The sequence below is a fragment of the Lissotriton helveticus genome, chromosome 10 (assembly GCF_964261635.1).
Source record: "Lissotriton helveticus chromosome 10, aLisHel1.1, whole genome shotgun sequence".
Taxonomy (NCBI): Eukaryota; Metazoa; Chordata; class Amphibia; order Caudata; family Salamandridae; genus Lissotriton; species Lissotriton helveticus.
This window is the reverse complement of record NC_136071.1, coordinates 590,963,903-590,990,288: the sequence shown is the minus strand read 5'-3', so window position 1 is coordinate 590,990,288 and position 26,386 is coordinate 590,963,903. Positions and strand designations below refer to the sequence as shown.

Below are 26,386 nucleotides of genomic sequence, written 5' to 3'. Positions count from 1 at the left end.
CAGACAGTTTGTTTTCTCTAAGTGTCTGCTTGCAGTGAGGACAAGAAAAGCATTTCTGCTCTCATTCCTTGCTTTCATGAAGTAGGCCCACCCTTCAGAGCAAAGGGCGAGCAAGCGAATGGCGCAAGCTATCGTCACTTCTCTTTTCGAGCTGTCACTGAGATCCCTGTAGCACACTACGTCAGGTTGGTGAGGGATAGACAGCCTCTATTATCTCAGCTTTCCTATAAAGTCAGCCAGTAAAGGCAAACACTGTTAAAAACAGCAAACCGCTGTTTCTGCCCGGTCTCGAACCAGGGACCTTTCGCGTGTAAGGCGAACGTGATAACCACTACACTACAGAAACAGACACTAACTCAGGAATCTTGTTGGCATGTATTGGGCTGGAATGCACAGACTAAGGGCCAATGTCCTTGAAGCTCAAAGTTGGGCTCTCCTTACCCGGTCTCTATTTCTTTGGAAGACAGGAATGAGGACCACTTTTATTCCCAGAGGCGATTTTGAAACCATATTATGAAATTACACTAGAAAAACACTATGCATGTAATGTTCCTACCATGCTGGTCTGGCCCAGAAAAGCAGTTGCAAAGAAGTCCTGCACTCCTTTATCCCGCCACAAGTGGAAAATAGCGTGCAGGGTAAGGAACTTTCTCGACATACACAGCGTCTTATAGCATTGAAAAGAAGAAATGCTCCTATATTACAAGCATCCTGAAAATGTCCACGTCATGGGCTCGTCCGGGATTTGAACCCGGGACCTCTCGCACCCGAAGCGAGAATCATACCCCTAGACCAACGAGCCTGAGTGGCCAGGAGACATTTTGAACAATTTCTGAAGCGTCTTTCAGAAAAAAAGCAGGGCTATTTGGCTAGTCTCCCTCTAAGTGAGCCTCACAACGTCATGTTTTCTCTCAAGTTGTTGTTTTTTCACTCTAGCAAGAAAGGGGGCAGCCAATCTCCTATCAGCCAGTGAGCAGAAAAAAGGCACAGATGAGAACAGCAAGCACTTTCTGGCAATTGTTCTCCTCTGCAAGTCCTGGACCCTTGCCCCATAGACTTCCACACCAGAAGCAATGAAGGGCCCACCATTTCCTGCGCCTGAGAAAGAGGGGTTTGATATTTGGATTCAAACGCGCTCGCTCAGCGCTCGATCAGGCTCGATCAGGCGAGATTTATATGAGTGGCTCACAGGCCTGAAACACTCACCTGGGAGACCCAGAGTGGCTGACTTCTCAGTATAGCCATTGTTGGGCGAGTCACCTCCTTTCCTCCTGCCTCAATCTAGAATTGGCTGCAAATCATAGGAGAGAGTGCAATGCCCGTGTGCAGTGCCTACTCCCAGCTACCTCTCTGTCTTCCTTATGTAAATTAGAATTTGCAAGGGGGGACCAATGGCATTCTGCTCCTCCCACATAACCAGGAAGCCCTGTTGAACATGTCTGCCTGTGTTTTTGCAGGGACAGTGCCTTCTCTGCCCAAAAGGTGGCAGGAGAGCCTCACAACAAATGATGGGATCAACTGCTTAGTTAGAAACCCAGCATGGCAGTTACTGTGATGGAGTGCAAATTTAATGGAAGGTGTGCCTGAGGTGTCATTTCCAGAAATCCATGGAATTGTGATTGAGGGCCCAGCCTGATTGTTGGTGGATTTCTCTTCACATGCTACAGGTTCCTGCAAAGATTGTGATGTTTGCCGGGAACGCACTGCAAAAAACAGGAAGATTTACGGGTGTAAAAGGGACCTGTCAGAAGTGGGATTTGAACCCACGCCTCCATGAGGAGACCAGAAGGCTCAGCTACACTGAAGATCAAGCTCTCTTGAGTCTGGCGCCTTAGACCACTCGGCCATCCTGACGGCTCATGAGGGGGGCTTAGGTCTAACTCTTCTATCTGCACCTGCCAATGTTTCCACTTACAACCTTCACAGCAATGTCACAGGTGTAAAGGCCCCAACAATACAACATAGCTTAAACAAAATAAAAATAGGCACAAGAACGACCCCCAGATGATGGATGCAGATAACTTTGTTTCGTCTTGCAAAGGTAAAGAAAGTTTCCCACGGCTCACTGTGTTCAAAGACCACCTCTTCTTAAACTTGCATTCAGATAATAAGGTTTTAGAGTGTGCACATAAAAGCAGCCAACGCTCAGTGTTTCTGCCCGGTCTCGAACCGGGGACCTTTCGCGTGTTAGGCGAACGTGATGACCACTACACTACAGAAACGACCTTGCTGCTTGCTACTGTTAAAGCAAAGTTCCTCTCAAGGCTTCACCCTACTTCTATTCTGCTGTATCAGCAGCGGCTCAGAATGTGCAGAACAAGTGTGAAAACCTCAAAGATATCATCCAACATGCTTGCAATTAGACGTATTCAAAATTTACTTGTGCAGGCATCGACAGACAAATATCTGATGCCTAAATGTCTGCGAGTACAGCTTGGGAAAGCATCACCTGGGACACACTGAGACTAAGCAGGTAGGCAGAAAAAGCACGGTGATCCATTTTTCTACTGAGGTTAGGAATATGTTAAGCAAAAAATCAACCGAGTATTACTAGAAATAGTCAGGCATAGTGCATTTTTAGTACGATTTGTATGTTTAGCTCTAAAAAGGGCTCGTCCGGGATTTGAACCCGGGACCTCTTGCACCCTAAGCGAGAATCATACCCCTAGACCAACGAGCCACGCAAGAGTCACCTCTGACATGGCTCCAGCGGTTAGTGGCAGCTAGTCGGTGAATGCTTCACCCAAAGCAAGCAACTGCACATGTTGCTCTCTTCTGCAATATGATTGCTGTCTTTTCCATGGCCGTCATCAAACAAGAAATTAAAAAGCCTCTGTCCTTCAGACAGTTTGTTTTCTCTAAGTGTCTGCTTGCGGTGAGGACAAGAAAAGCATTTCTGCTCTCATTCCTTGCTTTCATGAAGTAGGCCCACCCTTCAGAGCAAAGGGCGAGCAAGCGAATGGCGCAAGCTATCGTCACTTCTCTTTTCGAGCTGTCACTGAGATCCCTGTAGCACACTACGTCAGGTTGGTGAGGGATAGACAGCCTCTATTATCTCAGCTTTCCTATAAAGTCAGCCAGTAAAGGCAAACACTGTTAAAAACAGCAAACCACTGTTTCTGCCCGGTCTCGAACCAGGGACCTTTCGCGTGTAAGGCGAACGTGATAACCACTACACTACAGAAACAGACACTAACTCAGGAATCTTGTTGGCATGTATTGGGCTGGAATGCACAGACTAAGGGCCAATGTCCTTGAAGCTCAAAGTTGGGCTCTCCTTACCCGGTCTCTATTTCTTTGGAAGACAGGAATGAGGACCACTTTTATTCCCAGAGGCGATTTTGAAACCATATCCTGAAATTACACTAGAAAAACACTATGCATGTAATGTTCCTACCATGCTGGTCTGGCCCAGAAAAGCAGTTGCAAAGAAGTCCTGCACTCCTTTATCCCGCCACAAGTGGAAAATAGCGTGCAGGGTAAGGAACTTTCTCGACATACACAGCGTCTTATAGCATTGAAAAGAAGAAATGCTCCTATATTACAAGCATCCTGAAAATGTCCACGTCATGGGCTCGTCCGGGATTTGAACCCGGGACCTCTCGCACCCGAAGCGAGAATCATACCCCTAGACCAACGAGCCTGAGTGGCCAGGAGACATTTTGAACAATTTCTGAAGCGTCTTTCAGAAAAAAAGCAGGGCTATTTGGCTAGTCTCCCTCTAAGTGAGCCTCACAACGTCATGTTTTCTCTCAAGTTGTTGTTTTTTCACTCTAGCAAGAAAGGGGGCAGCCAATCTCCTATCAGCCAGTGAGCAGAAAAAAGGCACAGATGAGAACAGCAAGCACTTTCTGGCAATTGTTCTCCTCTGCAAGTCCTGGACCCTTGCCCCATAGACTTCCACACCAGAAGCAATGAAGGGCCCACCATTTCCTGCGCCTGAGAAAGAGGGGTTTGATATTTGGATTCAAACGCGCTCGCTCAGCGCTCGATCAGGCTCGATCAGGCGAGATTTATATGAGTGGCTCACAGGCCTGAAACACTCACCTGGGAGACCCAGAGTGGCTGACTTCTCAGTATAGCCATTGTTGGGCGAGTCACCTCCTTTCCTCCTGCCTCAATCTAGAATTGGCTGCAAATCATAGGAGAGAGTGCAATGCCCGTGTGCAGTGCCTACTCCCAGCTACCTCTCTGTCTTCCTTATGTAAATTAGAATTTGCAAGGGGGGACCAATGGCATTCTGCTCCTCCCACATAACCAGGAAGCCCTGTTGAACATGTCTGCCTGTGTTTTTGCAGGGACAGTGCCTTCTCTGCCCAAAAGGTGGCAGGAGAGCCTCACAACAAATGATGGGATCAACTGCTTAGTTAGAAACCCAGCATGGCAGTTACTGTGATGGAGTGCAAATTTAATGGAAGGTGTGCCTGAGGTGTCATTTCCAGAAATCCATGGAATTGTGATTGAGGGCCCAGCCTGATTGTTGGTGGATTTCTCTTCACATGCTACAGGTTCCTGCAAAGATTGTGGTGTTTGCCGGGAACGCACTGCAAAAAACAGGAAGATTTACGGGTGTAAAAGGGACCTGTCAGAAGTGGGATTTGAACCCACACCTCCATGAGGAGACCAGAAGGCTCAGCTACACTGAAGATCAAGCTCTCTTGAGTCTGGCGCCTTAGACCACTCGGCCATCCTGACGGCTCATGAGGGGGGCTTAGGTCTAACTCTTCTATCTGCACCTGCCAATGTTTCCACTTACAACCTTCACAGCAATGTCACAGGTGTAAAGGCCCCAACAATACAACATAGCTTAAACAAAATAAAAATAGGCACAAGAACGACCCCCAGATGATGGATGCAGATAACTTTGTTTCGTCTTGCAAAGGTAAAGAAAGTTTCCCACGGCTCACTGTGTTCAAAGACCACCTCTTCTTAAACTTGCATTCAGATAATAAGGTTTTAGAGTGTGCACATAAAAGCAGCCAACGCTCAGTGTTTCTGCCCGGTCTCGAACCGGGGACCTTTCGCGTGTTAGGCGAACGTGATGACCACTACACTACAGAAACGACCTTGCTGCTCGCTACTGTTAAAGCAAAGTTCCTCTCAAGGCTTCACCCTACTTCTATTCTGCTGTATCAGCAGCGGCTCAGAATGTGCAGAACAAGTGTGAAAACCTCAAAGATATCATCCAACATGCTTGCAATTAGACGTATTCAAAATTTACTTGTGCAGGCATCGACAGACAAATATCTGATGCCTAAATGTCTGCGAGTACAGCTTGGGAAAGCATCACCTGGGACACACTGAGACTAAGCAGGTAGGCAGAAAAAGCACGGTGATCCATTTTTCTACTGAGGTTAGGAATATGTTAAGCAAAAAATCAACCGAGTATTACTAGAAATAGTCAGGCATAGTGCATTTTTAGTACGATTTGTATGTTTAGCTCTAAAAAGGGCTCGTCCGGGATTTGAACCCGGGACCTCTCGCACCCTAAGCGAGAATCATACCCCTAGACCAACGAGCCACGCAAGAGTCACCTCTGACATGGCTCCAGCGGTTAGTGGCAGCTAGTCGGTGAATGCTTCACCCAAAGCAAGCAACTGCACATGTTGCTCTCTTCTGCAATATGATTGCTGTCTTTTCCATGGCCGTCATCAAACAAGAAATTAAAAAGCCTCTGTCCTTCAGACAGTTTGTTTTCTCTAAGTGTCTGCTTGCGGTGAGGACAAGAAAAGCATTTCTGCTCTCATTCCTTGCTTTCATGAAGTAGGCCCACCCTTCAGAGCAAAGGGCGAGCAAGCGAATGGCGCAAGCTATCGTCACTTCTCTTTTCGAGCTGTCACTGAGATCCCTGTAGCACACTACGTCAGGTTGGTGAGGGATAGACAGCCTCTATTATCTCAGCTTTCCTATAAAGTCAGCCAGTAAAGGCAAACACTGTTAAAAACAGCAAACCGCTGTTTCTGCCCGGTCTCGAACCAGGGACCTTTCGCGTGTAAGGCGAACGTGATAACCACTACACTACAGAAACAGACACTAACTCAGGAATCTTGTTGGCATGTATTGGGCTGGAATGCACAGACTAAGGGCCAATGTCCTTGAAGCTCAAAGTTGGGCTCTCCTTACCCGGTCTCTATTTCTTTGGAAGACAGGAATGAGGACCACTTTTATTCCCAGAGGCGATTTTGAAACCATATCCTGAAATTACACTAGAAAAACACTATGCATGTAATGTTCCTACCATGCTGGTCTGGCCCAGAAAAGCAGTTGCAAAGAAGTCCTGCACTCGTTTATCCCGCCACAAGTGGAAAATAGCGTGCAGGGTAAGGAACTTTCTCGACATACACAGCGTCTTATAGCATTGAAAAGAAGAAATGCTCCTATATTACAAGCATCCTGAAAATGTCCACGTCATGGGCTCGTCCGGGATTTGAACCCGGGACCTCTCGCACCCGAAGCGAGAATCATACCCCTAGACCAACGAGCCTGAGTGGCCAGGAGACATTTTGAACAATTTCTGAAGCGTCTTTCAGAAAAAAAGCAGGGCTATTTGGCTAGTCTCCCTCTAAGTGAGCCTCACAACGTCATGTTTTCTCTCAAGTTGTTGTTTTTTCACTCTAGCAAGAAAGGGGGCAGCCAATCTCCTATCAGCCAGTGAGCAGAAAAAAGGCACAGATGAGAACAGCAAGCACTTTCTGGCAATTGTTCTCCTCTGCAAGTCCTGGACCCTTGCCCCATAGACTTCCACACCAGAAGCAATGAAGGGCCCACCATTTCCTGCGCCTGAGAAAGAGGGGTTTGATATTTGGATTCAAACGCGCTCGCTCAGCGCTCGATCAGGCTCGATCAGGCGAGATTTATATGAGTGGCTCACAGGCCTGAAACACTCACCTGGGAGACCCAGAGTGGCTGACTTCTCAGTATAGCCATTGTTGGGCGAGTCACCTCCTTTCCTCCTGCCTCAATCTAGAATTGGCTGCAAATCATAGGAGAGAGTGCAATGCCCGTGTGCAGTGCCTACTCCCAGCTACCTCTCTGTCTTCCTTATGTAAATTAGAATTTGCAAGGGGGGACCAATGGCATTCTGCTCCTCCCACATAACCAGGAAGCCCTGTTGAACATGTCTGCCTGTGTTTTTGCAGGGACAGTGCCTTCTCTGCCCAAAAGGTGGCAGGAGAGCCTCACAACAAATGATGGGATCAACTGCTTAGTTAGAAACCCAGCATGGCAGTTACTGTGATGGAGTGCAAATTTAATGGAAGGTGTGCCTGAGGTGTCATTTCCAGAAATCCATGGAATTGTGATTGAGGGCCCAGCCTGATTGTTGGTGGATTTCTCTTCACATGCTACAGGTTCCTGCAAAGATTGTGGTGTTTGCCGGGAACGCACTGCAAAAAACAGGAAGATTTATGGGTGTAAAAGGGACCTGTCAGAAGTGGGATTTGAACCCACGCCTCCATGAGGAGACCAGAAGGCTCAGCTACACTGAAGATCAAGCTCTCTTGAGTCTGGCGCCTTAGACCACTCGGCCATCCTGACGGCTCATGAAGGGGGCTTAGGTCTAACTCTTCTATCTGCACCTGCCAATGTTTCCACTTACAACCTTCACAGCAATGTCACAGGTGTAAAGGCCCCAACAATACAACATAGCTAAACAAAATAAAAATAGGCACAAGAACGACCCCCAGATGATGGATGCAGATAACTTTGTTTCGTCTTGCAAAGGTAAAGAAAGTTTCCCACGGCTCACTGTGTTCAAAGACCACCTCTTCTTAAACTTGCATTCAGATAATAAGGTTTTAGAGTGTGCACATAAAAGCAGCCAACGCTCAGTGTTTCTGCCCGGTCTCGAACCGGGGACCTTTCGCGTGTTAGGCGAACGTGATGACCACTACACTACAGAAACGACCTTGCTGCTTGCTACTGTTAAAGCAAAGTTCCTCTCAAGGCTTCACCCTACTTCTATTCTGCTGTATCAGCAGCGGCTCAGAATGTGCAGAACAAGTGTGAAAACCTCAAAGATATCATCCAACATGCTTGCAATTAGACGTATTCAAAATTTACTTGTGCAGGCATCGACAGACAAATATCTGATGCCTAAATGTCTGCGAGTACAGCTTGGGAAAGCATCACCTGGGACACACTGAGACTAAGCAGGTAGGCAGAAAAAGCACGGTGATCCATTTTTCTACTGAGGTTAGGAATATGTTAAGCAAAAAATCAACCGAGTATTACTAGAAATAGTCAGGCATAGTGCATTTTTAGTACGATTTGTATGTTTAGCTCTAAAAAGGGCTCGTCCGGGATTTGAACCCGGGACCTCTCGCACCCTAAGCGAGAATCATACCCCTAGACCAACGAGCCACGCAAGAGTCACCTCTGACATGGCTCCAGCGGTTAGTGGCAGCTAGTCGGTGAATGCTTCACCCAAAGCAAGCAACTGCACATGTTGCTCTCTTCTGCAATATGATTGCTGTCTTTTCCATGGCCGTCATCAAACAAGAAATTAAAAAGCCTCTGTCCTTCAGACAGTTTGTTTTCTCTAAGTGTCTGCTTGCGGTGAGGACAAGAAAAGCATTTCTGCTCTCATTCCTTGCTTTCATGAAGTAGACCCACCCTTCAGAGCAAAGGGCGAGCAAGCGAATGGCGCAAGCTATCGTCACTTCTCTTTTCGAGCTGTCACTGAGATCCCTGTAGCACACTACGTCAGGTTGGTGAGGGATAGACAGCCTCTATTATCTCAGCTTTCCTATAAAGTCAGCCAGTAAAGGCAAACACTGTTAAAAACAGCAAACCGCTGTTTCTGCCCGGTCTCGAACCAGGGACCTTTCGCGTGTAAGGCGAACGTGATAACCACTACACTACAGAAACAGACACTAACTCAGGAATCTTGTTGGCATGTATTGGGCTGAAATGCACAGACTAAGGGCCAATGTCCTTGAAGCTCAAAGTTGGGCTCTCCTTACCCGGTCTCTATTTCTTTGGAAGACAGGAATGAGGACCACTTTTATTCCCAGAGGCGATTTTGAAACCATATTATGAAATTACACTAGAAAAACACTATGCATGTAATGTTCCTACCATGCTGGTCTGGCCCAGAAAAGCAGTTGCAAAGAAGTCCTGCACTCCTTTATCCCGCCACAAGTGGAAAATAGCGTGCAGGGTAAGGAACTTTCTCGACATACACAGCGTCTTATAGCATTGAAAAGAAGAAATGCTCCTATATTACAAGCATCCTGAAAATGTCCACGTCATGGGCTCGTCCGGGATTTGAACCCGGGACCTCTCGCACCCGAAGCGAGAATCATACCCCTAGACCAACGAGCCTGAGTGGCCAGGAGACATTTTGAACAATTTCTGAAGCGTCTTTCAGAAAAAAAGCAGGGCTATTTGGCTAGTCTCCCTCTAAGTGAGCCTCACAACGTCATGTTTTCTCTCAAGTTGTTGTTTTTTCACTCTAGCAAGAAAGGGGGCAGCCAATCTCCTATCAGCCAGTGAGCAGAAAAAAGGCACAGATGAGAACAGCAAGCACTTTCTGGCAATTGTTCTCCTCTGCAAGTCCTGGACCCTTGCCCCATAGACTTCCACACCAGAAGCAATGAAGGGCCCACCATTTCCTGCGCCTGAGAAAGAGGGGTTTGATATTTGGATTCAAACGCGCTCGCTCAGCGCTCGATCAGGCTCGATCAGGCGAGATTTATATGAGTGGCTCACAGGCCTGAAACACTCACCTGGGAGACCCAGAGTGGCTGACTTCTCAGTATAGCCATTGTTGGGCGAGTCACCTCCTTTCCTCCTGCCTCAATCTAGAATTGGCTGCAAATCATAGGAGAGAGTGCAATGCCCGTGTGCAGTGCCTACTCCCAGCTACCTCTCTGTCTTCCTTATGTAAATTAGAATTTGCAAGGGGGGACCAATGGCATTCTGCTCCTCCCACATAACCAGGAAGCCCTGTTGAACATGTCTGCCTGTGTTTTTGCAGGGACAGTGCCTTCTCTGCCCAAAAGGTGGCAGGAGAGCCTCACAACAAATGATGGGATCAACTGCTTAGTTAGAAACCCAGCATGGCAGTTACTGTGATGGAGTGCAAATTTAATGGAAGGTGTGCCTGAGGTGTCATTTCCAGAAATCCATGGAATTGTGATTGAGGGCCCAGCCTGATTGTTGGTGGATTTCTCTTCACATGCTACAGGTTCCTGCAAAGATTGTGGTGTTTGCCGGGAACGCACTGCAAAAAACAGGAAGATTTACGGGTGTAAAAGGGACCTGTCAGAAGTGGGATTTGAACCCACGCCTCCATGAGGAGACCAGAAGGCTCAGCTACACTGAAGATCAAGCTCTCTTGAGTCTGGCGCCTTAGACCACTCGGCCATCCTGACGGCTCATGAAGGGGGCTTAGGTCTAACTCTTCTATCTGCACCTGCCAATGTTTCCACTTACAACCTTCACAGCAATGTCACAGGTGTAAAGGCCCCAACAATACAACATAGCTAAACAAAATAAAAATAGGCACAAGAACGACCCCCAGATGATGGATGCAGATAACTTTGTTTCGTCTTGCAAAGGTAAAGAAAGTTTCCCACGGCTCACTGTGTTCAAAGACCACCTCTTCTTAAACTTGCATTCAGATAATAAGGTTTTAGAGTGTGCACATAAAAGCAGCCAACGCTCAGTGTTTCTGCCCGGTCTCGAACCGGGGACCTTTCGCGTGTTAGGCGAACGTGATGACCACTACACTACAGAAACGACCTTGCTGCTTGCTACTGTTAAAGCAAAGTTCCTCTCAAGGCTTCACCCTACTTCTATTCTGCTGTATCAGCAGCGGCTCAGAATGTGCAGAACAAGTGTGAAAACCTCAAAGATATCATCCAACATGCTTGCAATTAGACGTATTCAAAATTTACTTGTGCAGGCATCGACAGACAAATATCTGATGCCTAAATGTCTGCGAGTACAGCTTGGGAAAGCATCACCTGGGACACACTGAGACTAAGCAGGTAGGCAGAAAAAGCACGGTGATCCATTTTTCTACTGAGGTTAGGAATATGTTAAGCAAAAAATCAACCGAGTATTACTAGAAATAGTCAGGCATAGTGCATTTTTAGTACGATTTGTATGTTTAGCTCTAAAAAGGGCTCGTCCGGGATTTGAACCCGGGACCTCTCGCACCCTAAGCGAGAATCATACCCCTAGACCAACGAGCCACGCAAGAGTCACCTCTGACATGGCTCCAGCGGTTAGTGGCAGCTAGTCGGTGAATGCTTCACCCAAAGCAAGCAACTGCACATGTTGCTCTCTTCTGCAATATGATTGCTGTCTTTTCCATGGCCGTCATCAAACAAGAAATTAAAAAGCCTCTGTCCTTCAGACAGTTTGTTTTCTCTAAGTGTCTGCTTGCGGTGAGGACAAGAAAAGCATTTCTGCTCTCATTCCTTGCTTTCATGAAGTAGGCCCACCCTTCAGAGCAAAGGGCGAGCAAGCGAATGGCGCAAGCTATCGTCACTTCTCTTTTCGAGCTGTCACTGAGATCCCTGGAGCACACTACGTCAGGTTGGTGAGGGATAGACAGCCTCTATTATCTCAGCTTTCCTATAAAGTCAGCCAGTAAAGGCAAACACTGTTAAAAACAGCAAACCGCTGTTTCTGCCCGGTCTCGAACCAGGGACCTTTCGCGTGTAAGGCGAACGTGATAACCACTACACTACAGAAACAGACACTAACTCAGGAATCTTGTTGGCATGTATTGGGCTGGAATGCACAGACTAAGGGCCAATGTCCTTGAAGCTCAAAGTTGGGCTCTCCTTACCCGGTCTCTATTTCTTTGGAAGACAGGAATGAGGACCACTTTTATTCCCAGAGGCGATTTTGAAACCATATCCTGAAATTACACTAGAAAAACACTATGCATGTAATGTTCCTACCATGCTGGTCTGGCCCAGAAAAGCAGTTGCAAAGAAGTCCTGCACTCCTTTATCCCGCCACAAGTGGAAAATAGCGTGCAGGGTAAGGAACTTTCTCGACATACACAGCGTCTTATAGCATTGAAAAGAAGAAATGCTCCTATATTACAAGCATCCTGAAAATGTCCACGTCATGGGCTCGTCCGGGATTTGAACCCGGGACCTCTCGCACCCGAAGCGAGAATCATACCCCTAGACCAACGAGCCTGAGTGGCCAGGAGACATTTTGAACAATTTCTGAAGCGTCTTTCAGAAAAAAAGCAGGGCTATTTGGCTAGTCTCCCTCTAAGTGAGCCTCACAACGTCATGTTTTCTCTCAAGTTGTTGTTTTTTCACTCTAGCAAGAAAGGGGGCAGCCAATCTCCTATCAGCCAGTGAGCAGAAAAAAGGCACAGATGAGAACAGCAAGCACTTTCTGGCAATTGTTCTCCTCTGCAAGTCCTGGACCCTTGCCCCATAGACTTCCACACCAGAAGCAATGAAGGGCCCACCATTTCCTGCGCCTGAGAAAGAGGGGTTTGATATTTGGATTCAAACGCGCTCGCTCAGCGCTCGATCAGGCTCGATCAGGCGAGATTTATATGAGTGGCTCACAGGCCTGAAACACTCACCTGGGAGACCCAGAGTGGCTGACTTCTCAGTATAGCCATTGTTGGGCGAGTCACCTCCTTTCCTCCTGCCTCAATCTAGAATTGGCTGCAAATCATAGGAGAGAGTGCAATGCCCGTGTGCAGTGCCTACTCCCAGCTACCTCTCTGTCTTCCTTATGTAAATTAGAATTTGCAAGGGGGGACCAATGGCATTCTGCTCCTCCCACATAACCAGGAAGCCCTGTTGAACATGTCTGCCTGTGTTTTTGCAGGGACAGTGCCTTCTCTGCCCAAAAGGTGGCAGGAGAGCCTCACAACAAATGATGGGATCAACTGCTTAGTTAGAAACCCAGCATGGCAGTTACTGTGATGGAGTGCAAATTTAATGGAAGGTGTGCCTGAGGTGTCATTTCCAGAAATCCATGGAATTGTGATTGAGGGCCCAGCCTGATTGTTGGTGGATTTCTCTTCACATGCTACAGGTTCCTGCAAAGATTGTGATGTTTGCCGGGAACGCACTGCAAAAAACAGGAAGATTTACGGGTGTAAAAGGGACCTGTCAGAAGTGGGATTTGAACCCACGCCTCCATGAGGAGACCAGAAGGCTCAGCTACACTGAAGATCAAGCTCTCTTGAGTCTGGCGCCTTAGACCACTCGGCCATCCTGACGGCTCATGAGGGGGGCTTAGGTCTAACTCTTCTATCTGCACCTGCCAATGTTTCCACTTACAACCTTCACAGCAATGTCACAGGTGTAAAGGCCCCAACAATACAACATAGCTTAAACAAAATAAAAATAGGCACAAGAACGACCCCCAGATGATGGATGCAGATAACTTTGTTTCGTCTTGCAAAGGTAAAGAAAGTTTCCCACGGCTCACTGTGTTCAAAGACCACCTCTTCTTAAACTTGCATTCAGATAATAAGGTTTTAGAGTGTGCACATAAAAGCAGCCAACGCTCAGTGTTTCTGCCCGGTCTCGAACCGGGGACCTTTCGCGTGTTAGGCGAACGTGATGACCACTACACTACAGAAACGACCTTGCTGCTTGCTACTGTTAAAGCAAAGTTCCTCTCAAGGCTTCACCCTACTTCTATTCTGCTGTATCAGCAGCGGCTCAGAATGTGCAGAACAAGTGTGAAAACCTCAAAGATATCATCCAACATGCTTGCAATTAGACGTATTCAAAATTTACTTGTGCAGGCATCGACAGACAAATATCTGATGCCTAAATGTCTGCGAGTACAGCTTGGGAAAGCATCACCTGGGACACACTGAGACTAAGCAGGTAGGCAGAAAAAGCACGGTGATCCATTTTTCTACTGAGGTTAGGAATATGTTAAGCAAAAAATCAACCGAGTATTACTAGAAATAGTCAGGCATAGTGCATTTTTAGTACGATTTGTATGTTTAGCTCTAAAAAGGGCTCGTCCGGGATTTGAACCCGGGACCTCTCGCACCCTAAGCGAGAATCATACCCCTAGACCAACGAGCCACGCAAGAGTCACCTCTGACATGGCTCCAGCGGTTAGTGGCAGCTAGTCGGTGAATGCTTCACCCAAAGCAAGCAACTGCACATGTTGCTCTCTTCTGCAATATGATTGCTGTCTTTTCCATGGCCGTCATCAAACAAGAAATTAAAAAGCCTCTGTCCTTCAGACAGTTTGTTTTCTCTAAGTGTCTGCTTGCGGTGAGGACAAGAAAAGCATTTCTGCTCTCATTCCTTGCTTTCATGAAGTAGGCCCACCCTTCAGAGCAAAGGGCGAGCAAGCGAATGGCGCAAGCTATCGTCACTTCTCTTTTCGAGCTGTCACTGAGATCCCTGTAGCACACTACGTCAGGTTGGTGAGGGATAGACAGCCTCTATTATCTCAGCTTTCCTATAAAGTCAGCCAGTAAAGGCAAACACTGTTAAAAACAGCAAACCACTGTTTCTGCCCGGTCTCGAACCAGGGACCTTTCGCGTGTAAGGCGAACGTGATAACCACTACACTACAGAAACAGACACTAACTCAGGAATCTTGTTGGCATGTATTGGGCTGAAATGCACAGACTAAGGGCCAATGTCCTTGAAGCTCAAAGTTGGGCTCTCCTTACCCGGTCTCTATTTCTTTGGAAGACAGGAATGAGGACCACTTTTATTCCCAGAGGCGATTTTGAAACCATATTATGAAATTACACTAGAAAAACACTATGCATGTAATGTTCCTACCATGCTGGTCTGGCCCAGAAAAGCAGTTGCAAAGAAGTCCTGCACTCCTTTATCCCGCCACAAGTGGAAAATAGCGTGCAGGGTAAGGAACTTTCTCGACATACACAGCGTCTTATAGCATTGAAAAGAAGAAATGCTCCTATATTACAAGCATCCTGAAAATGTCCACGTCATGGGCTCGTCCGGGATTTGAACCCGGGACCTCTCGCACCCGAAGCGAGAATCATACCCCTAGACCAACGAGCCTGAGTGGCCAGGAGACATTTTGAACAATTTCTGAAGCGTCTTTCAGAAAAAAAGCAGGGCTATTTGGCTAGTCTCCCTCTAAGTGAGCCTCACAACGTCATGTTTTCTCTCAAGTTGTTGTTTTTTCACTCTAGCAAGAAAGGGGGCAGCCAATCTCCTATCAGCCAGTGAGCAGAAAAAAGGCACAGATGAGAACAGCAAGCACTTTCTGGCAATTGTTCTCCTCTGCAAGTCCTGGACCCTTGCCCCATAGACTTCCACACCAGAAGCAATGAAGGGCCCACCATTTCCTGCGCCTGAGAAAGAGGGGTTTGATATTTGGATTCAAACGCGCTCGCTCAGCGCTCGATCAGGCTCGATCAGGCGAGATTTATATGAGTGGCTCACAGGCCTGAAACACTCACCTGGGAGACCCAGAGTGGCTGACTTCTCAGTATAGCCATTGTTGGGCGAGTCACCTCCTTTCCTCCTGCCTCAATCTAGAATTGGCTGCAAATCATAGGAGAGAGTGCAATGCCCGTGTGCAGTGCCTACTCCCAGCTACCTCTCTGTCTTCCTTATGTAAATTAGAATTTGCAAGGGGGGACCAATGGCATTCTGCTCCTCCCACATAACCAGGAAGCCCTGTTGAACATGTCTGCCTGTGTTTTTGCAGGGACAGTGCCTTCTCTGCCCAAAAGGTGGCAGGAGAGCCTCACAACAAATGATGGGATCAACTGCTTAGTTAGAAACCCAGCATGGCAGTTACTGTGATGGAGTGCAAATTTAATGGAAGGTGTGCCTGAGGTGTCATTTCCAGAAATCCATGGAATTGTGATTGAGGGCCCAGCCTGATTGTTGGTGGATTTCTCTTCACATGCTACAGGTTCCTGCAAAGATTGTGGTGTTTGCCGGGAACGCACTGCAAAAAACAGGAAGATTTACGGGTGTAAAAGGGACCTGTCAGAAGTGGGATTTGAACCCACGCCTCCATGAGGAGACCAGAAGGCTCAGCTACACTGAAGATCAAGCTCTCTTGAGTCTGGCGCCTTAGACCACTCGGCCATCCTGACGGCTCATGAAGGGGGCTTAGGTCTAACTCTTCTATCTGCACCTGCCAATGTTTCCACTTACAACCTTCACAGCAATGTCACAGGTGTAAAGGCCCCAACAATACAACATAGCTAAACAAAATAAAAATAGGCACAAGAACGACCCCCAGATGATGGATGCAGATAACTTTGTTTCGTCTTGCAAAGGTAAAGAAAGTTTCCCACGGCTCACTGTGTTCAAAGACCACCTCTTCTTAAACTTGCATTCAGATAATAAGGTTTTAGAGTGTGCACATAAAAGCAGCCAACGCTCAGTGTTTCTGCCCGGTCTCGAACCGGGGACCTTTCGCGTGTTAGGCGAACGTGATGACCACTACACTACAGAAACGACCTTGCTGCTTGCTACTGTTAAAGCAAAGTTCCTCTCAAGGCTTCACCCTACTTCTATTCTGCTGTATCAGCAGCGGCTCAGAATGTGCAGAACAAGTGTGAAAACCTCAAAGATATCATCCAACATGCTTGCAATTAGACGTATTCAAAATTTACTTGTGCAGGCATCGACAGACAAATATCTGATGCCTAAATGTCTGCGAGTACAGCTTGGGAAAGCATCACCTGGGACACACTGAGACTAAGCAGGTAGGCAGAAAAAGCACGGTGATCCATTTTTCTACTGAGGTTAGGAATATGTTAAGCAAAAAATCAACCGAGTATTACTAGAAATAGTCAGGCATAGTGCATTTTTAGTACGATTTGTATGTTTAGCTCTAAAAAGGGCTCGTCCGGGATTTGAACCCGGGACCTCTCGCACCCTAAGCGAGAATCATACCCCTAGACCAACGAGCCACGCAAGAGTCACCTCTGACATGGCTCCAGCGGTTAGTGGCAGCTAGTCGGTGAATGCTTCACCCAAAGCAAGCAACTGCACATGTTGCTCTCTTCTGCAATATGATTGCTGTCTTTTCCATGGCCGTCATCAAACAAGAAATTAAAAAGCCTCTGTCCTTCAGACAGTTTGTTTTCTCTAAGTGTCTGCTTGCGGTGAGGACAAGAAAAGCATTTCTGCTCTCATTCCTTGCTTTCATGAAGTAGGCCCACCCTTCAGAGCAAAGGGCGAGCAAGCGAATGGCGCAAGCTATCGTCACTTCTCTTTTCGAGCTGTCACTGAGATCCCTGTAGCACACTACGTCAGGTTGGTGAGGGATAGACAGCCTCTATTATCTCAGCTTTCCTATAAAGTCAGCCAGTAAAGGCAAACACTGTTAAAAACAGCAAACCGCTGTTTCTGCCCGGTCTCGAACCAGGGACCTTTCGCGTGTAAGGCGAACGTGATAACCACTACACTACAGAAACAGACACTAACTCAGGAATCTTGTTGGCATGTATTGGGCTGAAATGCACAGACTAAGGGCCAATGTCCTTGAAGCTCAAAGTTGGGCTCTCCTTACCCGGTCTCTATTTCTTTGGAAGACAGGAATGAGGACCACTTTTATTCCCAGAGGCGATTTTGAAACCATATTATGAAATTACACTAGAAAAACACTATGCATGTAATGTTCCTACCATGCTGGTCTGGCCCAGAAAAGCAGTTGCAAAGAAGTCCTGCACTCCTTTATCCCGCCACAAGTGGAAAATAGCGTGCAGGGTAAGGAACTTTCTCGACATACACAGCGTCTTATAGCATTGAAAAGAAGAAATGCTCCTATATTACAAGCATCCTGAAAATGTCCACGTCATGGGCTCGTCCGGGATTTGAACCCGGGACCTCTCGCACCCGAAGCGAGAATCATACCCCTAGACCAACGAGCCTGAGTGGCCAGGAGACATTTTGAACAATTTCTGAAGCGTCTTTCAGAAAAAAAGCAGGGCTATTTGGCTAGTCTCCCTCTAAGTGAGCCTCACAACGTCATGTTTTCTCTCAAGTTGTTGTTTTTTCACTCTAGCAAGAAAGGGGGCAGCCAATCTCCTATCAGCCAGTGAGCAGAAAAAAGGCACAGATGAGAACAGCAAGCACTTTCTGGCAATTGTTCTCCTCTGCAAGTCCTGGACCCTTGCCCCATAGACTTCCACACCAGAAGCAATGAAGGGCCCACCATTTCCTGCGCCTGAGAAAGAGGGGTTTGATATTTGGATTCAAACGCGCTCGCTCAGCGCTCGATCAGGCTCGATCAGGCGAGATTTATATGAGTGGCTCACAGGCCTGAAACACTCACCTGGGAGACCCAGAGTGGCTGACTTCTCAGTATAGCCATTGTTGGGCGAGTCACCTCCTTTCCTCCTGCCTCAATCTAGAATTGGCTGCAAATCATAGGAGAGAGTGCAATGCCCGTGTGCAGTGCCTACTCCCAGCTACCTCTCTGTCTTCCTTATGTAAATTAGAATTTGCAAGGGGGGACCAATGGCATTCTGCTCCTCCCACATAACCAGGAAGCCCTGTTGAACATGTCTGCCTGTGTTTTTGCAGGGACAGTGCCTTCTCTGCCCAAAAGGTGGCAGGAGAGCCTCACAACAAATGATGGGATCAACTGCTTAGTTAGAAACCCAGCATGGCAGTTACTGTGATGGAGTGCAAATTTAATGGAAGGTGTGCCTGAGGTGTCATTTCCAGAAATCCATGGAATTGTGATTGAGGGCCCAGCCTGATTGTTGGTGGATTTCTCTTCACATGCTACAGGTTCCTGCAAAGATTGTGATGTTTGCCGGGAACGCACTGCAAAAAACAGGAAGATTTACGGGTGTAAAAGGGACCTGTCAGAAGTGGGATTTGAACCCACGCCTCCATGAGGAGACCAGAAGGCTCAGCTACACTGAAGATCAAGCTCTCTTGAGTCTGGCGCCTTAGACCACTCGGCCATCCTGACGGCTCATGAGGGGGGCTTAGGTCTAACTCTTCTATCTGCACCTGCCAATGTTTCCACTTACAACCTTCACAGCAATGTCACAGGTGTAAAGGCCCCAACAATACAACATAGCTTAAACAAAATAAAAATAGGCACAAGAACGACCCCCAGATGATGGATGCAGATAACTTTGTTTCGTCTTGCAAAGGTAAAGAAAGTTTCCCACGGCTCACTGTGTTCAAAGACCACCTCTTCTTAAACTTGCATTCAGATAATAAGGTTTTAGAGTGTGCACATAAAAGCAGCCAACGCTCAGTGTTTCTGCCCGGTCTCGAACCGGGGACCTTTCGCGTGTTAGGCGAACGTGATGACCACTACACTACAGAAACGACCTTGCTGCTTGCTACTGTTAAAGCAAAGTTCCTCTCAAGGCTTCACCCTACTTCTATTCTGCTGTATCAGCAGCGGCTCAGAATGTGCAGAACAAGTGTGAAAACCTCAAAGATATCATCCAACATGCTTGCAATTAGACGTATTCAAAATTTACTTGTGCAGGCATCGACAGACAAATATCTGATGCCTAAATGTCTGCGAGTACAGCTTGGGAAAGCATCACCTGGGACACACTGAGACTAAGCAGGTAGGCAGAAAAAGCACGGTGATCCATTTTTCTACTGAGGTTAGGAATATGTTAAGCAAAAAATCAACCGAGTATTACTAGAAATAGTCAGGCATAGTGCATTTTTAGTACGATTTGTATGTTTAGCTCTAAAAAGGGCTCGTCCGGGATTTGAACCCGGGACCTCTCGCACCCTAAGCGAGAATCATACCCCTAGACCAACGAGCCACGCAAGAGTCACCTCTGACATGGCTCCAGCGGTTAGTGGCAGCTAGTCGGTGAATGCTTCACCCAAAGCAAGCAACTGCACATGTTGCTCTCTTCTGCAATATGATTGCTGTCTTTTCCATGGCCGTCATCAAACAAGAAATTAAAAAGCCTCTGTCCTTCAGACAGTTTGTTTTCTCTAAGTGTCTGCTTGCGGTGAGGACAAGAAAAGCATTTCTGCTCTCATTCCTTGCTTTCATGAAGTAGGCCCACCCTTCAGAGCAAAGGGCGAGCAAGCGAATGGCGCAAGCTATCGTCACTTCTCTTTTCGAGCTGTCACTGAGATCCCTGGAGCACACTACGTCAGGTTGGTGAGGGATAGACAGCCTCTATTATCTCAGCTTTCCTATAAAGTCAGCCAGTAAAGGCAAACACTGTTAAAAACAGCAAACCGCTGTTTCTGCCCGGTCTCGAACCAGGGACCTTTCGCGTGTAAGGCGAACGTGATAACCACTACACTACAGAAACAGACACTAACTCAGGAATCTTGTTGGCATGTATTGGGCAGGAATGCACAGACTAAGGGCCAATGTCCTTGAAGCTCAAAGTTGGGCTCTCCTTACCCGGTCTCTATTTCTTTGGAAGACAGGAATGAGGACCACTTTTATTCCAAGAGGCGATTTTGAAACCATATCCTGAAATTACACTAGAAAAACACTATGCATGTAATGTTCCTACCATGCTGGTCTGGCCCAGAAAAGCAGTTGCAAAGAAGTCCTGCACTCCTTTATCCCGCCACAAGTGGAAAATAGCGTGCAGGGTAAGGAACTTTCTCGACATACACAGCGTCTTATAGCATTGAAAAGAAGAAATGCTCCTATATTACAAGCATCCTGAAAATGTCCACAGCATGGGCTCGTCCGGGATTTGAACCCGGGACCTCTCGCACCCGAAGCGAGAATCATACCCCTAGACCAACGAGCCTGAGTGGCCAGGAGACATTTTGAACAATTTCTGAAGCGTCTTTCAGAAAAAAAGCAGGGCTATTTGGCTAGTCTCCCTCTAAGTGAGCCTCACAACGTCATGTTTTCTCTCAAGTTGTTGTTTTTTCACTCTAGCAAGAAAGGGGGCAGCCAATCTCCTATCAGCCAGTGAGCAGAAAAAAGGCACAGATGAGAACAGCAAGCACTTTCTGGCAATTGTTCTCCTCTGCAAGTCCTGGACCCTTGCCCCATAGACTTCCACACCAGAAGCAATGAAGGGCCCACCATTTCCTGCGCCTGAGAAAGAGGGGTTTGATATTTGGATTCAAACGCGCTCGCTCAGCGCTCGATCAGGCGAGATCAGGCGAGATTTATATGAGTGGCTCACAGGCCTGAAACACTCACCTGGGAGACCCAGAGTGGCTGACTTCTCAGTATAGCCATTGTTGGGCGAGTCACCTCCTTTCCCCCTGCCTCAATCTAGAATTGGCTGCAAATCATAGGAGAGAGTGCAATGCCCGTGTGCAGTGCCTACTCCCAGCTACCTCTCTGTCTTCCTTATGTAAATTAGAATTTGCAAGGGGGGACCAATGGCATTCTGCTCCTCCCACATAACCAGGAAGCCCTGTTGAACATGTCTGCCTGTGTTTTTGCAGGGACAGTGCCTTCTCTGCCCAAAAGGTGGCAGGAGAGCCTCACAACAAATGATGGGATCAACTGCTTAGTTAGAAACCCAGCATGGCAGTTACTGTGATGGAGTGCAAATTTAATGGAAGGTGTGCCTGAGGTGTCATTTCCAGAAATCCATGGAATTGTGATTGAGGGCCCAGCCTGATTGTTGGTGGATTTCTCTTCACATGCTACAGGTTCCTGCAAAGATTGTGGTGTTTGCCGGGAACGCACTGCAAAAAACAGGAAGATTTACGGGTGTAAAAGGGACCTGTCAGAAGTGGGATTTGAACCCACGCCTCCATGAGGAGACCAGAAGGCTCAGCTACACTGAAGATCAAGCTCTCTTGAGTCTGGCGCCTTAGACCACTCGGCCATCCTGACGGCTCATGAGGGGGGCTTAGGTCTAACTCTTCTATCTGCACCTGCCAATGTTTCCACTTACAACCTTCACAGCAATGTCACAGGTGTAAAGGCCCCAACAATACAACATAGCTTAAACAAAATAAAAATAGGCACAAGAACGACCCCCAGATGACGGATGCAGATAACTTTGTTTCGTCTTGCAAAGGTAAAGAAAGTTTCCCACGGCTCACTGTGTTCAAAGACCACCTCTTCTTAAACTTGCATTCAGATAATAAGGTTTTAGAGTGTGCACATAAAAGCAGCCAACGCTCAGTGCTTCTGCCCGGTCTCAAACCGGGGACCTTTCGCGTGTTAGGCGAACGTGATGACCACTACACTACAGAAACGACCTTGCTGCTTGCTACTGTTAAAGCAAAGTTCCTCTCAAGGCTTCACCCTACTTCTATTCTGCTGTATCAGCAGCGGCTCAGAATGTGCAGAACAAGTGTGAAAACCTCAGAGATATCATCCAACATGCTTGCAATTAGACGTATTCAAAATGTACTTGTGCAGGCATCGACAGACAAATATCTGATGCCTAAATGTCTGTGAGTACAGCTTGGGAAAGCATCACCTGGGACACACTGAGACTAAGCAGGTAGGCAGAAAAAGCACGGTGATCCATTTTTCTTCTGAGGTTAGGAATATGTTGCGCAACAATGCACCGAGTATTACTAGAAATAGTCAGGCATAGTGCATTTTTAGTACGATTTGTATGTTTAGCTCTAAAAAGGGTTCGTCCGGGATTTGAACCCGGGACCTCTCGCACCCTAAGCGAGAATCATACCCCTAGACCAACGAGCCACGCAAGAGTCACCTCTGACATGGCTCCAGGGGTTAGTGGCAGCTAGTCGGTGAATGCTTCACCCAAAGCAAGCAACTGCACATGTTGCTCTCTTCTGCAATATGATTGCTGTCTTTTCCATGGCCGTCATCAAACAAGAAATTAAAAAGCCTCTGTCCTTCAGACAGTTTGTTTTCTCTAAGTGTCTGCTTGCGGTGAGGACAAGAAAAGCATTTCTGCTCTCATTCCTTGCTTTCATGAAGTAGGCCCACCCTTCAGAGCAAAGGGCGAGCAAGCGAATGGCGCAAGCTATCGTCACTTCTCTTTTCGAGCTGTCACTGAGATCCCTGGAGCACACTACGTCAGGTTGGTGAGGGATAGACAGCCTCTATTATCTCAGCTTTCCTATAAAGTCAGCCAGTAAAGGCAAACACTGTTAAAAACAGCAAACCGCTGTTTCTGCCCGGTCTCGAACCAGGGACCTTTCGCGTGTAAGGCGAACGTGATAACCACTACACTACAGAAACAGACACTAACTCAGGAATCTTGTTGGCATGTATTGGGCTGGAATGCACAGACTAAGGGCCAATGTCCTTGAAGCTCAAAGTTGGGCTCTCCTTACCCGGTCTCTATTTCTTTGGAAGACAGGAATGAGGACCACTTTTATTCCCAGAGGCGATTTTGAAACCATATCCTGAAATTACACTAGAAAAACACTATGCATGTAATGTTCCTACCATGCTGGTCTGGCCCAGAAAAGCAGTTGCAAAGAAGTCCTGCACTCCTTTATCCCGCCACAAGTGGAAAATAGCGTGCAGGGTAAGGAACTTTCTCGACATACACAGCGTCTTATAGCATTGAAAAGAAGAAATGCTCCTATATTACAAGCATCCTGAAAATGTCCACGTCATGGGCTCGTCCGGGATTTGAACCCGGGACCTCTCGCACCCGAAGCGAGAATCATACCCCTAGACCAACGAGCCTGAGTGGCCAGGAGACATTTTGAACAATTTCTGAAGCGTCTTTCAGAAAAAAAGCAGGGCTATTTGGCTAGTCTCCCTCTAAGTGAGCCTCACAACGTCATGTTTTCTCTCAAGTTGTTGTTTTTTCACTCTAGCAAGAAAGGGGGCAGCCAATCTCCTATCAGCCAGTGAGCAGAAAAAAGGCACAGATGAGAACAGCAAGCACTTTCTGGCAATTGTTCTCCTCTGCAAGTCCTGGACCCTTGCCCCATAGACTTCCACACCAGAAGCAATGAAGGGCCCACCATTTCCTGCGCCTGAGAAAGAGGGGTTTGATATTTGGATTCAAACGCGCTCGCTCAGCGCTCGATCAGGCTTGATCAGGCGAGATTTATATGAGTGGCTCACAGGCCTGAAACACTCACCTGGGAGACCCAGAGTGGCTGACTTCTCAGTATAGCCATTGTTGGGCGAGTCACCTCCTTTCCTCCTGCCTCAATCTAGAATTGGCTGCAAATCATAGGAGAGAGTGCAATGCCCGTGTGCAGTGCCTACTCCCAGCTACCTCTCTGTCTTCCTTATGTAAATTAGAATTTGCAAGGGGGGACCAATGGCATTCTGCTCCTCCCACATAACCAGGAAGCCCTGTTGAACATGTCTGCCTGTGTTTTTGCAGGGACAGTGCCTTCTCTGCCCAAAAGGTGGCAGGAGAGCCTCACAACAAATGATGGGATCAACTGCTTAGTTAGAAACCCAGCATGGCAGTTACTGTGATGGAGTGCAAATTTAATGGAAGGTGTGCCTGAGGTGTCATTTCCAGAAATCCATGGAATTGTGATTGAGGGCCCAGCCTGATTGTTGGTGGATTTCTCTTCACATGCTACAGGTTCCTGCAAAGATTGTGGTGTTTGCCGGGAACGCACTGCAAAAAACAGGAAGATTTACGGGTGTAAAAGGGACCTGTCAGAAGTGGGATTTGAACCCACGCCTCCATGAGGAGACCAGAAGGCTCAGCTACACTGAAGATCAAGCTCTCTTGAGTCTGGCGCCTTAGACCACTCGGCCATCCTGACGGCTCATGAGGGGGGCTTAGGTCTAACTCTTCTATCTGCACCTGCCAATGTTTCCACTTACAACCTTCACAGCAATGTCACAGGTGTAAAGGCCCCAACAATACAACATAGCTTAAACAAAATAAAAATAGGCACAAGAACGACCCCCAGATGATGGATGCAGATAACTTTGTTTCGTCTTGCAAAGGTAAAGAAAGTTTCCCACGGCTCACTGTGTTCAAAGACCACCTCTTCTTAAACTTGCATTCAGATAATAAGGTTTTAGAGTGTGCACATAAAAGCAGCCAACGCTCAGTGTTTCTGCCCGGTCTCGAACCGGGGACCTTTCGCGTGTTAGGCGAATGTGATGACCACTACACTACAGAAACGACCTTGCTGCTTGCTACTGTTAAAGCAAAGTTCCTCTCAAGGCTTCACCCTACTTCTATTCTGCTGTATCAGCAGCGGCTCAGAATGTGCAGAACAAGTGTGAAAACCTCAAAGATATCATCCAACATGCTTGCAATTAGACGTATTCAAAATTTACTTGTGCAGGCATCGACAGACAAATATCTGATGCCTAAATGTCTGCGAGTACAGCTTGGGAAAGCATCACCTGGGACACACTGAGACTAAGCAGGTAGGCAGAAAAAGCACGGTGATCCATTTTTCTACTGAGGTTAGGAATATGTTAAGCAAAAAATCAACCGAGTATTACTAGAAATAGTCAGGCATAGTGCATTTTTAGTACGATTTGTATGTTTAGCTCTAAAAAGGGTTCGTCCGGGATTTGAACCCGGGACCTCTCGCACCCTAAGCGAGAATCATACCCCTAGACCAACGAGCCACGCAAGAGTCACCTCTGACATGGCTCCAGCGGTTAGTGGCAGCTAGTCGGTGAATGCTTCACCCAAAGCAAGCAACTGCACATGTTGCTCTCTTCTGCAATATGATTGCTGTCTTTTCCATGGCCGTCATCAAACAAGAAATTAAAAAGCCTCTGTCCTTCAGACAGTTTGTTTTCTCTAAGTGTCTGCTTGCAGTGAGGACAAGAAAAGCATTTCTGCTCTCATTCCTTGCTTTCATGAAGTAGGCCCACCCTTCAGAGCAAAGGGCGAGCAAGCGAATGGCGCAAGCTATCGTCACTTCTCTTTTCGAGCTGTCACTGAGATCCCTGTAGCACACTACGTCAGGTTGGTGAGGGATAGACAGCCTCTATTATCTCAGCTTTCCTATAAAGTCAGCCAGTAAAGGCAAACACTGTTAAAAACAGCAAACCGCTGTTTCTGCCCGGTCTCGAACCAGGGACCTTTCGCGTGTAAGGCGAACGTGATAACCACTACACTACAGAAACAGACACTAACTCAGGAATCTTGTTGGCATGTATTGGGCTGGAATGCACAGACTAAGGGCCAATGTCCTTGAAGCTCAAAGTTGGGCTCTCCTTACCCGGTCTCTATTTCTTTGGAAGACAGGAATGAGGACCACTTTTATTCCCAGAGGCGATTTTGAAACCATATTATGAAATTACACTAGAAAAACACTATGCATGTAATGTTCCTACCATGCTGGTCTGGCCCAGAAAAGCAGTTGCAAAGAAGTCCTGCACTCCTTTATCCCGCCACAAGTGGAAAATAGCGTGCAGGGTAAGGAACTTTCTCGACATACACAGCGTCTTATAGCATTGAAAAGAAGAAATGCTCCTATATTACAAGCATCCTGAAAATGTCCACGTCATGGGCTCGTCCGGGATTTGAACCCGGGACCTCTCGCACCCGAAGCGAGAATCATACCCCTAGACCAACGAGCCTGAGTGGCCAGGAGACATT

The 26,386-nt window shown here is 47.2% G+C and overlaps 47 non-coding genes across 47 annotated transcripts; all 47 read right to left on the bottom strand.

Annotated features, from left to right (window-relative positions):
* Window positions 1–273: 273 nt before the first annotated feature.
* On the bottom strand, window positions 274–346 carry TRNAV-UAC (transfer RNA valine (anticodon UAC)). The gene has a single exon. It is a non-coding gene; the product is annotated as a tRNA-Val (tRNA).
* Window positions 347–730: 384 nt separating this feature from the next.
* TRNAP-CGG (transfer RNA proline (anticodon CGG)) lies at window positions 731–802 on the bottom strand. The gene has a single exon. It is a non-coding gene; the product is annotated as a tRNA-Pro (tRNA).
* A 940-nt stretch (window positions 803–1,742) lies between these two features.
* On the bottom strand, window positions 1,743–1,854 carry TRNAL-CAA (transfer RNA leucine (anticodon CAA)). Its single transcript has 2 exons — window positions 1,817–1,854; window positions 1,743–1,788 (listed from the first exon to the last, which is right to left on the bottom strand). It is a non-coding gene; the product is annotated as a tRNA-Leu (tRNA).
* Window positions 1,855–2,149: 295 nt separating this feature from the next.
* On the bottom strand, window positions 2,150–2,222 carry TRNAV-AAC (transfer RNA valine (anticodon AAC)). The gene has a single exon. It is a non-coding gene; the product is annotated as a tRNA-Val (tRNA).
* A 386-nt stretch (window positions 2,223–2,608) lies between these two features.
* TRNAP-AGG (transfer RNA proline (anticodon AGG)) lies at window positions 2,609–2,680 on the bottom strand. The gene has a single exon. It is a non-coding gene; the product is annotated as a tRNA-Pro (tRNA).
* Window positions 2,681–3,114: 434 nt separating this feature from the next.
* Window positions 3,115–3,187, bottom strand: TRNAV-UAC (transfer RNA valine (anticodon UAC)). The gene has a single exon. It is a non-coding gene; the product is annotated as a tRNA-Val (tRNA).
* Window positions 3,188–3,571: 384 nt separating this feature from the next.
* Window positions 3,572–3,643, bottom strand: TRNAP-CGG (transfer RNA proline (anticodon CGG)). Its single transcript has one exon. It is a non-coding gene; the product is annotated as a tRNA-Pro (tRNA).
* Window positions 3,644–4,583: 940 nt separating this feature from the next.
* Window positions 4,584–4,695, bottom strand: TRNAL-CAA (transfer RNA leucine (anticodon CAA)). The gene is made up of 2 exons: window positions 4,658–4,695; window positions 4,584–4,629 (listed from the first exon to the last, which is right to left on the bottom strand). It is a non-coding gene; the product is annotated as a tRNA-Leu (tRNA).
* A 295-nt stretch (window positions 4,696–4,990) lies between these two features.
* On the bottom strand, window positions 4,991–5,063 carry TRNAV-AAC (transfer RNA valine (anticodon AAC)). Its single transcript has one exon. It is a non-coding gene; the product is annotated as a tRNA-Val (tRNA).
* A 386-nt stretch (window positions 5,064–5,449) lies between these two features.
* On the bottom strand, window positions 5,450–5,521 carry TRNAP-AGG (transfer RNA proline (anticodon AGG)). The gene has a single exon. It is a non-coding gene; the product is annotated as a tRNA-Pro (tRNA).
* Window positions 5,522–5,955: 434 nt separating this feature from the next.
* TRNAV-UAC (transfer RNA valine (anticodon UAC)) lies at window positions 5,956–6,028 on the bottom strand. Its single transcript has one exon. It is a non-coding gene; the product is annotated as a tRNA-Val (tRNA).
* A 384-nt stretch (window positions 6,029–6,412) lies between these two features.
* On the bottom strand, window positions 6,413–6,484 carry TRNAP-CGG (transfer RNA proline (anticodon CGG)). The gene has a single exon. It is a non-coding gene; the product is annotated as a tRNA-Pro (tRNA).
* A 940-nt stretch (window positions 6,485–7,424) lies between these two features.
* On the bottom strand, window positions 7,425–7,536 carry TRNAL-CAA (transfer RNA leucine (anticodon CAA)). Its single transcript has 2 exons — window positions 7,499–7,536; window positions 7,425–7,470 (listed from the first exon to the last, which is right to left on the bottom strand). It is a non-coding gene; the product is annotated as a tRNA-Leu (tRNA).
* A 294-nt stretch (window positions 7,537–7,830) lies between these two features.
* TRNAV-AAC (transfer RNA valine (anticodon AAC)) lies at window positions 7,831–7,903 on the bottom strand. The gene has a single exon. It is a non-coding gene; the product is annotated as a tRNA-Val (tRNA).
* Window positions 7,904–8,289: 386 nt separating this feature from the next.
* On the bottom strand, window positions 8,290–8,361 carry TRNAP-AGG (transfer RNA proline (anticodon AGG)). The gene has a single exon. It is a non-coding gene; the product is annotated as a tRNA-Pro (tRNA).
* A 434-nt stretch (window positions 8,362–8,795) lies between these two features.
* Window positions 8,796–8,868, bottom strand: TRNAV-UAC (transfer RNA valine (anticodon UAC)). Its single transcript has one exon. It is a non-coding gene; the product is annotated as a tRNA-Val (tRNA).
* A 384-nt stretch (window positions 8,869–9,252) lies between these two features.
* On the bottom strand, window positions 9,253–9,324 carry TRNAP-CGG (transfer RNA proline (anticodon CGG)). Its single transcript has one exon. It is a non-coding gene; the product is annotated as a tRNA-Pro (tRNA).
* A 940-nt stretch (window positions 9,325–10,264) lies between these two features.
* TRNAL-CAA (transfer RNA leucine (anticodon CAA)) lies at window positions 10,265–10,376 on the bottom strand. Its single transcript has 2 exons — window positions 10,339–10,376; window positions 10,265–10,310 (listed from the first exon to the last, which is right to left on the bottom strand). It is a non-coding gene; the product is annotated as a tRNA-Leu (tRNA).
* Window positions 10,377–10,670: 294 nt separating this feature from the next.
* Window positions 10,671–10,743, bottom strand: TRNAV-AAC (transfer RNA valine (anticodon AAC)). The gene has a single exon. It is a non-coding gene; the product is annotated as a tRNA-Val (tRNA).
* A 386-nt stretch (window positions 10,744–11,129) lies between these two features.
* On the bottom strand, window positions 11,130–11,201 carry TRNAP-AGG (transfer RNA proline (anticodon AGG)). The gene has a single exon. It is a non-coding gene; the product is annotated as a tRNA-Pro (tRNA).
* A 434-nt stretch (window positions 11,202–11,635) lies between these two features.
* TRNAV-UAC (transfer RNA valine (anticodon UAC)) lies at window positions 11,636–11,708 on the bottom strand. Its single transcript has one exon. It is a non-coding gene; the product is annotated as a tRNA-Val (tRNA).
* Window positions 11,709–12,092: 384 nt separating this feature from the next.
* TRNAP-CGG (transfer RNA proline (anticodon CGG)) lies at window positions 12,093–12,164 on the bottom strand. The gene has a single exon. It is a non-coding gene; the product is annotated as a tRNA-Pro (tRNA).
* Window positions 12,165–13,104: 940 nt separating this feature from the next.
* Window positions 13,105–13,216, bottom strand: TRNAL-CAA (transfer RNA leucine (anticodon CAA)). The gene is made up of 2 exons: window positions 13,179–13,216; window positions 13,105–13,150 (listed from the first exon to the last, which is right to left on the bottom strand). It is a non-coding gene; the product is annotated as a tRNA-Leu (tRNA).
* A 295-nt stretch (window positions 13,217–13,511) lies between these two features.
* On the bottom strand, window positions 13,512–13,584 carry TRNAV-AAC (transfer RNA valine (anticodon AAC)). Its single transcript has one exon. It is a non-coding gene; the product is annotated as a tRNA-Val (tRNA).
* A 386-nt stretch (window positions 13,585–13,970) lies between these two features.
* On the bottom strand, window positions 13,971–14,042 carry TRNAP-AGG (transfer RNA proline (anticodon AGG)). The gene has a single exon. It is a non-coding gene; the product is annotated as a tRNA-Pro (tRNA).
* A 434-nt stretch (window positions 14,043–14,476) lies between these two features.
* On the bottom strand, window positions 14,477–14,549 carry TRNAV-UAC (transfer RNA valine (anticodon UAC)). Its single transcript has one exon. It is a non-coding gene; the product is annotated as a tRNA-Val (tRNA).
* A 384-nt stretch (window positions 14,550–14,933) lies between these two features.
* TRNAP-CGG (transfer RNA proline (anticodon CGG)) lies at window positions 14,934–15,005 on the bottom strand. Its single transcript has one exon. It is a non-coding gene; the product is annotated as a tRNA-Pro (tRNA).
* A 940-nt stretch (window positions 15,006–15,945) lies between these two features.
* On the bottom strand, window positions 15,946–16,057 carry TRNAL-CAA (transfer RNA leucine (anticodon CAA)). The gene is made up of 2 exons: window positions 16,020–16,057; window positions 15,946–15,991 (listed from the first exon to the last, which is right to left on the bottom strand). It is a non-coding gene; the product is annotated as a tRNA-Leu (tRNA).
* Window positions 16,058–16,351: 294 nt separating this feature from the next.
* Window positions 16,352–16,424, bottom strand: TRNAV-AAC (transfer RNA valine (anticodon AAC)). The gene has a single exon. It is a non-coding gene; the product is annotated as a tRNA-Val (tRNA).
* Window positions 16,425–16,810: 386 nt separating this feature from the next.
* TRNAP-AGG (transfer RNA proline (anticodon AGG)) lies at window positions 16,811–16,882 on the bottom strand. Its single transcript has one exon. It is a non-coding gene; the product is annotated as a tRNA-Pro (tRNA).
* Window positions 16,883–17,316: 434 nt separating this feature from the next.
* TRNAV-UAC (transfer RNA valine (anticodon UAC)) lies at window positions 17,317–17,389 on the bottom strand. Its single transcript has one exon. It is a non-coding gene; the product is annotated as a tRNA-Val (tRNA).
* A 384-nt stretch (window positions 17,390–17,773) lies between these two features.
* TRNAP-CGG (transfer RNA proline (anticodon CGG)) lies at window positions 17,774–17,845 on the bottom strand. Its single transcript has one exon. It is a non-coding gene; the product is annotated as a tRNA-Pro (tRNA).
* A 940-nt stretch (window positions 17,846–18,785) lies between these two features.
* TRNAL-CAA (transfer RNA leucine (anticodon CAA)) lies at window positions 18,786–18,897 on the bottom strand. The gene is made up of 2 exons: window positions 18,860–18,897; window positions 18,786–18,831 (listed from the first exon to the last, which is right to left on the bottom strand). It is a non-coding gene; the product is annotated as a tRNA-Leu (tRNA).
* A 295-nt stretch (window positions 18,898–19,192) lies between these two features.
* Window positions 19,193–19,265, bottom strand: TRNAV-AAC (transfer RNA valine (anticodon AAC)). Its single transcript has one exon. It is a non-coding gene; the product is annotated as a tRNA-Val (tRNA).
* A 386-nt stretch (window positions 19,266–19,651) lies between these two features.
* On the bottom strand, window positions 19,652–19,723 carry TRNAP-AGG (transfer RNA proline (anticodon AGG)). The gene has a single exon. It is a non-coding gene; the product is annotated as a tRNA-Pro (tRNA).
* A 434-nt stretch (window positions 19,724–20,157) lies between these two features.
* On the bottom strand, window positions 20,158–20,230 carry TRNAV-UAC (transfer RNA valine (anticodon UAC)). Its single transcript has one exon. It is a non-coding gene; the product is annotated as a tRNA-Val (tRNA).
* A 384-nt stretch (window positions 20,231–20,614) lies between these two features.
* Window positions 20,615–20,686, bottom strand: TRNAP-CGG (transfer RNA proline (anticodon CGG)). The gene has a single exon. It is a non-coding gene; the product is annotated as a tRNA-Pro (tRNA).
* Window positions 20,687–21,626: 940 nt separating this feature from the next.
* TRNAL-CAA (transfer RNA leucine (anticodon CAA)) lies at window positions 21,627–21,738 on the bottom strand. The gene is made up of 2 exons: window positions 21,701–21,738; window positions 21,627–21,672 (listed from the first exon to the last, which is right to left on the bottom strand). It is a non-coding gene; the product is annotated as a tRNA-Leu (tRNA).
* Window positions 21,739–22,033: 295 nt separating this feature from the next.
* TRNAV-AAC (transfer RNA valine (anticodon AAC)) lies at window positions 22,034–22,106 on the bottom strand. Its single transcript has one exon. It is a non-coding gene; the product is annotated as a tRNA-Val (tRNA).
* A 385-nt stretch (window positions 22,107–22,491) lies between these two features.
* On the bottom strand, window positions 22,492–22,563 carry TRNAP-AGG (transfer RNA proline (anticodon AGG)). The gene has a single exon. It is a non-coding gene; the product is annotated as a tRNA-Pro (tRNA).
* A 434-nt stretch (window positions 22,564–22,997) lies between these two features.
* On the bottom strand, window positions 22,998–23,070 carry TRNAV-UAC (transfer RNA valine (anticodon UAC)). Its single transcript has one exon. It is a non-coding gene; the product is annotated as a tRNA-Val (tRNA).
* Window positions 23,071–23,454: 384 nt separating this feature from the next.
* Window positions 23,455–23,526, bottom strand: TRNAP-CGG (transfer RNA proline (anticodon CGG)). The gene has a single exon. It is a non-coding gene; the product is annotated as a tRNA-Pro (tRNA).
* Window positions 23,527–24,466: 940 nt separating this feature from the next.
* Window positions 24,467–24,578, bottom strand: TRNAL-CAA (transfer RNA leucine (anticodon CAA)). Its single transcript has 2 exons — window positions 24,541–24,578; window positions 24,467–24,512 (listed from the first exon to the last, which is right to left on the bottom strand). It is a non-coding gene; the product is annotated as a tRNA-Leu (tRNA).
* A 295-nt stretch (window positions 24,579–24,873) lies between these two features.
* On the bottom strand, window positions 24,874–24,946 carry TRNAV-AAC (transfer RNA valine (anticodon AAC)). The gene has a single exon. It is a non-coding gene; the product is annotated as a tRNA-Val (tRNA).
* Window positions 24,947–25,332: 386 nt separating this feature from the next.
* TRNAP-AGG (transfer RNA proline (anticodon AGG)) lies at window positions 25,333–25,404 on the bottom strand. The gene has a single exon. It is a non-coding gene; the product is annotated as a tRNA-Pro (tRNA).
* Window positions 25,405–25,838: 434 nt separating this feature from the next.
* On the bottom strand, window positions 25,839–25,911 carry TRNAV-UAC (transfer RNA valine (anticodon UAC)). Its single transcript has one exon. It is a non-coding gene; the product is annotated as a tRNA-Val (tRNA).
* Window positions 25,912–26,295: 384 nt separating this feature from the next.
* On the bottom strand, window positions 26,296–26,367 carry TRNAP-CGG (transfer RNA proline (anticodon CGG)). The gene has a single exon. It is a non-coding gene; the product is annotated as a tRNA-Pro (tRNA).
* Window positions 26,368–26,386: the final 19 nt, after the last annotated feature.